This window comes from Vombatus ursinus, unplaced genomic scaffold, assembly GCF_900497805.2.
Source record: "Vombatus ursinus unplaced genomic scaffold, bare-nosed wombat genome assembly UNPS02010394.1, whole genome shotgun sequence".
NCBI classification, from domain to species: domain Eukaryota; kingdom Metazoa; phylum Chordata; class Mammalia; order Diprotodontia; family Vombatidae; genus Vombatus; species Vombatus ursinus.
In genome coordinates, this window is record NW_020950172.1 from 7,773,686 (window position 1) to 7,780,287 (window position 6,602).

The following is a 6,602-nucleotide window of genomic DNA, read 5'->3' on the forward strand; positions in this document are numbered from 1 at the left end:
AGGAAGGAAGGAAGGAAGGAAGGAAGGAAGGAAGGAAGGAAGGAAGGAAGGAAGGAAGGAAGGAAGGAAGGAAGGAAGGAAGGAAGGGAAAAGACGTAGAGCACTAGAGAGAGACAGAGGCGCCCACTTCCAGGATCCCTGAAGCAGTTGGTCACAAGGTCCAGGGGAAATAAATCCATTCGAATGAATCAGAGCCCCCATCCATTGTGCTTAGTGCTTGGCACAGATATCAGAATTGGTTGAAATCCCCAGGCATCGTCCCTAAAAGCTCAAAATTGGCCCCAGGCTATTCCTAATGGCTGTGGTGGAGACAACAGTGTGTCTGGTCTTTTTGTGAAATCGACCCAGTCTGTGCATTCCTGTTTTCAGACTGTGAGAGATGTTCTCAAAAGGGTCAAGGCCTCAGGTAATGAGAAAGCTTAGGCCCTTTTTTATGAAAAACCACAGAGTGTTGGGCAGGAGGAGGAGGCAGGTCCAGAGAGGAGGCGGCCTGACCCCTAAAAGCCCCAGGGGTCATCACGCTTACCAGTACCAGGGGCTGGCATGATGATAAAGGGATGAGGAACCTCAGGCTTTCCCAGATCTACTAGCGTCACTACTGACTCTCCATCCTTGGGTCTGGGGGTCCTGCTCATTCTGCCCTCCCTCACCCTAGGCCCAGGAGGCCCTTAGAACATGGACTGTCAGAGGGGAAAGGGGACTTAGAGCACAGAATATAGGATGACAGAGCTGGGAGGGAGCTTAGAACACAGAGTGCTAGCACTAGGAAGAGTTCCAGAGCACTCACTGTCAGAACAAATGCCTCACATTTATATAGCACCTTATGGCTCAAAGGCCCAAAGGCAGTAAAAGTAATTTATTCCCCCATTAATCTCATGAGGAAACTGAGGTTCCAAGATGTGGTGACTTTCCCAACTCCTAAACTGCAGGTAAGTAGCAGAGCCAACCAAGTCAATCGGTGAGTCAATGAGCATTTATTCAGTGCCTGCTGTGTACCGGGTGTTGTGCTAAGCTCTGGGGATACAAAGAAAGGCAGAAATGGGGTCCCTGCCCTCAAGAAGCCCGAAGTCCAGTGAGGAGGCACAGGATTTAAACCAGTTCCCTGACTTCAAGCCTGCTGTTAGGCCTGGCAGGGGTCTTGGGTGTCATCTGGGCCAAACCCCCATTTGATCAGAAGTCCAAGGTCCAGGCCCAGTCGGAGTTAGAATACAAGCTCTCCTCCAACCCAACACACCCTGTTCTCTCTTCTAAATGATCCTGAGCAGATAAGAATAATTTATAAATAGCATATCAAATATTTATACATAAATGGATGCTTCCAATGCCCCAAGAAGAAAACCAGAGGACGTTTTATGTTGTTGAAACATTGGTTCCTTTGGTGACATTACACCCTTCCCTGGCTCAGGAAAACATTCCTTCGGGCACTAGTGCCATTCCCCAGGCTCACACGGGAGGGCCCCGAAGGGCGAGGGGCAGTTTTCTTAGCAGATTCTGTCCTGCAGGGACCTCCAGGCCTACAACGAGTAGCTTACTGATCTAGAGTTGGAAGGTATCGAGGTGACAAACACCTGGAATGATGCAGGAACCAGGTGAAAATATAATTGAGAAATATTTAACAAAACAAATAAAAATATGATAGAACACAGATGATGCTAATATATGAGGTTCTAAATCAATATACTTCAGGGAAGAGGGGGGATAAAATGAGATAAAAATAAGAAAGTGCTTAGCACAGTGCCTGGTGCATAGCAGGTGCTTAATAAACGTTAGCTGTTGTTATTCAGCTCTATTAAGTACATAAGAGAGGGACAAAGTTCTATGAACATTCCCAGCAAAGAAAGACTCTGTTCAGTATTTATTAAGCACCTACTGTGTGCTGGGAGAAGTTCTATTCATAAGTAATAATCATACACCAGAGACCCACATTTAGAGCAGAATAAGGACAAACTCACTATGAACATTCCCAATGTAGAGAATTTCCATTAAACAAGCACTTATTAATCACCTACTGTGTGCAAGGCCTTGTCCATAATTCCAAATGGGATGGGTGTCCCTGGCTTTAAAGTTGGAAGAACCCTAAGACTCCATTTTGCCTAAAGAGTTGCACCATGAATGATGACCCCCCTCCAACCCACGGAGAGACCCTTAGGGATTCCATAGTCCCAGAAACCCACTTGATTTCCATCAGTTCCAGGCCTGAGCCCCTGAAGAACAGCCTTCCCTTGCGACTTGGGCTCAAATCTCACCTCTGACACCCAAGCACTTGTATGGCCTCAGTCTCCTCAGCAGAAGAAATGGGCTGATGATACCTGTAGCACACACTTCCCGGGATTGTTACGAGTACATGAGACCACGGATGTAAAGAAAACCGATGCTTTGTAAATCTGACAACGCTAAAAAAATCAGCTACTATTTGTATTGACGGAGGCCATCCCTCTACAGGGTAAACTTAAGTGCATCCTACCTTCTCTGCTGACTTTGGAATCTGTATTAAAGACCCTTCCAAACAGCCCATTTGTGTGATAATGCCCTTCCCAACACCGGCAGGCAGTCCAGGTGATAAAACCCACCCACAATTGCAAGGCCACCTGAGGATGAAAGTGATACTGTCTCTGAAAATGCACCTTCTAGCCTCTGAGTAGAAAGAACTCTGAATCTGAAGTCAGAGAACGGGATTTCAAACGTGCTTCTGTCCCTGACTTAGCTGTGTGACCTTGGACAAGTCTTGCCTTCTCAAGGATCTGTAAAATCGGCCTTGGTGGAGAAGAACAGATTTGATGTCTAAGCTTACTTCTCTAGCCCAGACCATGAAAGAAAAAAAAGCCTTTTCCTCTCCGTCTCCCTGCCAACCTCAACCTCAGTCTACCCACTCATAAACTTCTGAGCACCAATTCCCTCACCTTTTCCATTAATGGAAGACCTGGTTTCTTATTTAAAGTAATTCACACTAACATCATTTGATCCATTAGTTTATTATTATTAGTAGCTGTTATCACCATGTATTTGCAATTTTCCTGAAAAGCTCATTCATCCAAATGAAACTGTAAGCTGTGGACCTCGTGGAGAGAGCCCTGAAATTTTGCCAGTGGCAATTGTTTAAGGAAACCTGAACCACAGAAAGAAAGGAAAAAACCAACCTCCTGGACCAGGTCCCTGGGAGGGTGGGAGATGGGTGTGTTTATCCTCTGACTGAGAAGGATGCCGGGGAGGGCATCTTTTAAAAGGCCTCTTGGCTCCTGGTTCCTTCAGGTGTTTGATTCTGCATCATGAGACACAAGAGGTAAACTGGGGACCACAAAGGGAGCCGCAGACGGAAGGTTCCCCCCCACCACCCCCCTGAGGCTCACACAGCTAATTATTGGCATAGGTTGAATGTAGGGCCGAGCCATGGGATCAAAGGGTGGTAGAAACAGAGATGGACCATTTGGACCAGAGGTTCTCAACCTTTCTTGTATCCTGGACCCTTGAGCAGACAGTGTAGTCTGATGGAGCCTCAGGACCCCTTTTCAGAATAAAATTTCAATGCATAAAATAAAATGCAGAGGATTACAAAGTTATATTGAAACATAGGAATATTATATGTATAGATCATATACATGTATAAAGTGTATTAATTATTTATTTATTTATTTATTATTAATTAATTATATATATAGGCCAAGATGGTGATGGTCAGGAGGCCCTGATCTAGTTCAGCTCCTCCTTTTTCCAGATGAGGAAGCTGAGATGAAGGGACTTGGGCAAGGCCATACAGTCAGTAAGTGCCAGAGGTAAGATCTGATCCCAGGCCCTCCGTCTCCAGTTTCCACTCCACATCAAAACCAAAGGGAGTCGCTGGGGAAATGGGATTGTGTTTAGAAAAGCTGAGCCGGACAAGAACACAGCCCCCGACTGATGACGATCACGGCAGGGGATGATGGGAAGGGTATCTAGACGCCCCCACGTGGGAGCCCAAGGTCAGAACCAGGGGCACCGGCACAGGCTTCAGCGGCACGAGGACATGTCCAGGGGCAAGGGAGGCATCGGAGGAGGGCTCCGCTAGAGGGCACAGGCAGCTCTCATCTCTAAAGGACTTCTGCACGAGTTGCGTTACTCAGCCCCATCCATGACCTATGAGGGCAAGGCTGCAGGGGCCTTATCCCCATTTTCCAGGGGAAAAAATGGAAGGAAACTGAGGCCAAGACAGGGGAAGCCACACGGCAAGTTAGCATCCGAGAGAGGGCTGGATCTCAGGACTCCTAAGGCCAGAGCTCTGCCCACCACACCCCCCTGCGCCACAGCCAAGAGCCTTTGCCTGTCTTTCCAGGACCATGGAAATTCTTTTACTTTCGCTGGGGGAAGAAGGAGTTGGAAGAGGAAGATTCTATTTCTCCTGATGCTTACAAAATTAAACATTAGCATGCTCATTCCATCCTACCTGCCTCCTAGGGAAGGGCTTAGTTAATGGAGGAGGGGACAGCAGAAGGGGGAGAGTCTTTTCCATGGTGGTGGCTATGAAGGCTGGCCCACTCTGAGGAGGACCTATAAGGGCTCCTGTTTTTCCTCATTGCCTCCCCAGCCCCAGCCTGGGTTTGGAGTCAGAATAGAAGGCTTTGAGTCTCGGCCCGGTCACTGTGTGACCTTAGGTAAGTTCCTTCCCCTCTCTGGGCTTAGATTCAGGGATCCAAGGTCCTTGCCTCCCCTCCCCCCATGTGTAAACCTACAATCTGGTGATCCTAAGATCCTATGTGCCAAGCCCTTTGCTCAACCCTGGGGATGCAGAGATGAGATAGGATGCAGCCCAGCCCACCTCCAAAGCTTTTATGGGCTAGGAGGAAAGATGAGGCAAGGTCACAAATGCTCTACTACAGCCCAGGGCTGTGTACTGGTCAAACGAAGAAAGATGGGAGAAGGGAGAGATCACTTTGAGCAGCATGGGCGCAATCGGGGAAGGCTTCACGGAAGAGGTGGCACCACAGCCTTGAAGGACACACAGGATTTTTTGGGAGGCCTGGCTTCCTCTTGCCCCTCCTTCCTGATTTACAAACTGCTTTCTTTGCACGTCTTCAAACACCGCATAAAGGCAGTTTGGTCTCATTATGACAGAGCACCTCTGCTCCCGGCCCATTCTTCTTCTTGTCCCACCTATCCTTAGAACTCGAGGCCCCATCCTTAAAAAGCTTCCAGGACAGACTGAAGGGCAAACCCTCAATTCTTCTGAGGACAAACATGGGAGATGGAACCATTTACAATATGCTACAGTCTAAAAATGCTTGCTTTATTAATGCCACGCAGTAAAATGCAACCGTTTGGACAGACGTGGGTAGCAATGAGCTCTCTCTACGCATATTGGCATCTGCAGAGTTAGTTCCGCAGAAAGTGCTGTTCTTGTTTATTAATAGGTTTTTATCCAATTCTAATGGGGGCTGCAGGCAGTACTTGTGAGCTGTGTGTCCTCAGACAAGGCAGTTCCTTTCCCTTCCTGGCCTTGGCTGCCTGAGGGCAGTGGGCTGGACCAGATGGTCTTGGGGGGTCCCCTCTGCTTCTAACCACCCCAAATTCCTCTTTCTGGACCCTTCACATGAAGAGAGCTTCCATCCCTGGAGGGACATGTGGCTCTAATGCCCTTTACATGAAGCAGCCTCTGCTGGACAGCCTCTCTCCAGGTCTGGGCGCCATGTTGGAAGAAAGATATTGACATTTAGGAAGGATTTCAACAAACCAGAGCACATGAAAGGAAGAGTGACTAACCATTAGAGTGCAGGCCTGGAGAACGAGTCATGAGGAACTGTTGTTAAAGGGACAAGGGATGCTTACCCTTGTCCTGGGGTATAAATTCTGGCTGACCCTGGGAGAGTCGTTTTCATTTATTCATTCAATAAACACTTATTAAGTACCTACTGTGTGCCAGGCACCGTGCTAAGTACTGGGTATACAAAAAGAGGCAAAAGACAGTCCCCGCCCTCCAGGAGCTTATGGATAAAATAAGGCAGTTGTCAGAAGTGTGAAATACAGGGCCAGGCAACACCCGCCACCGCCCCTGCCCCCTCCCCACTGCCCTTTGTCAGCCTGGAACCAGGCTATGAAAATCGGAAAATAAATACCTTACAGTGTAGAATCTATACTGCTGATCCTTTCATGAATGGAGATTTGTTCTGTGAGGTCTGGGTTCAGTCAAAGGGCCACACTTGAGGACCTAGAGGACCACGTGTGGCCTTGAGGCAGCAAGTTCCCAATCCCTGGTGTAGATCCTGGTGAGTTGTGATTTTCTAATTCAATGGGGATCTGTTTCTATTTGAGATTGTTACTGCTCATCTACAATATCCTCATCAGAATGGAGTCTCCTAAAAAAACATTTTAAAAAGGGGAAAAAAATGTAATCTCCTTGAGGACAGAAATCATTTTTTCTTTTTCTGTGCATCCCCTGTGCTTAGCCCAGTGTCCAGACCATACTGATTGCTTGTTGGTTTATTAATCAATGAATTGACCAATGGATCCTGGCTGAGTGCCTTGGGAAGTCACTTAACCTCTCAATGCCCTGGAAACTTTCTAAGACTATGTCACAGAGAAGACGCTACCTGCTTTGGTAGAGGGAGTTTCGCATCTGGAAGGTTGAGCTCCCA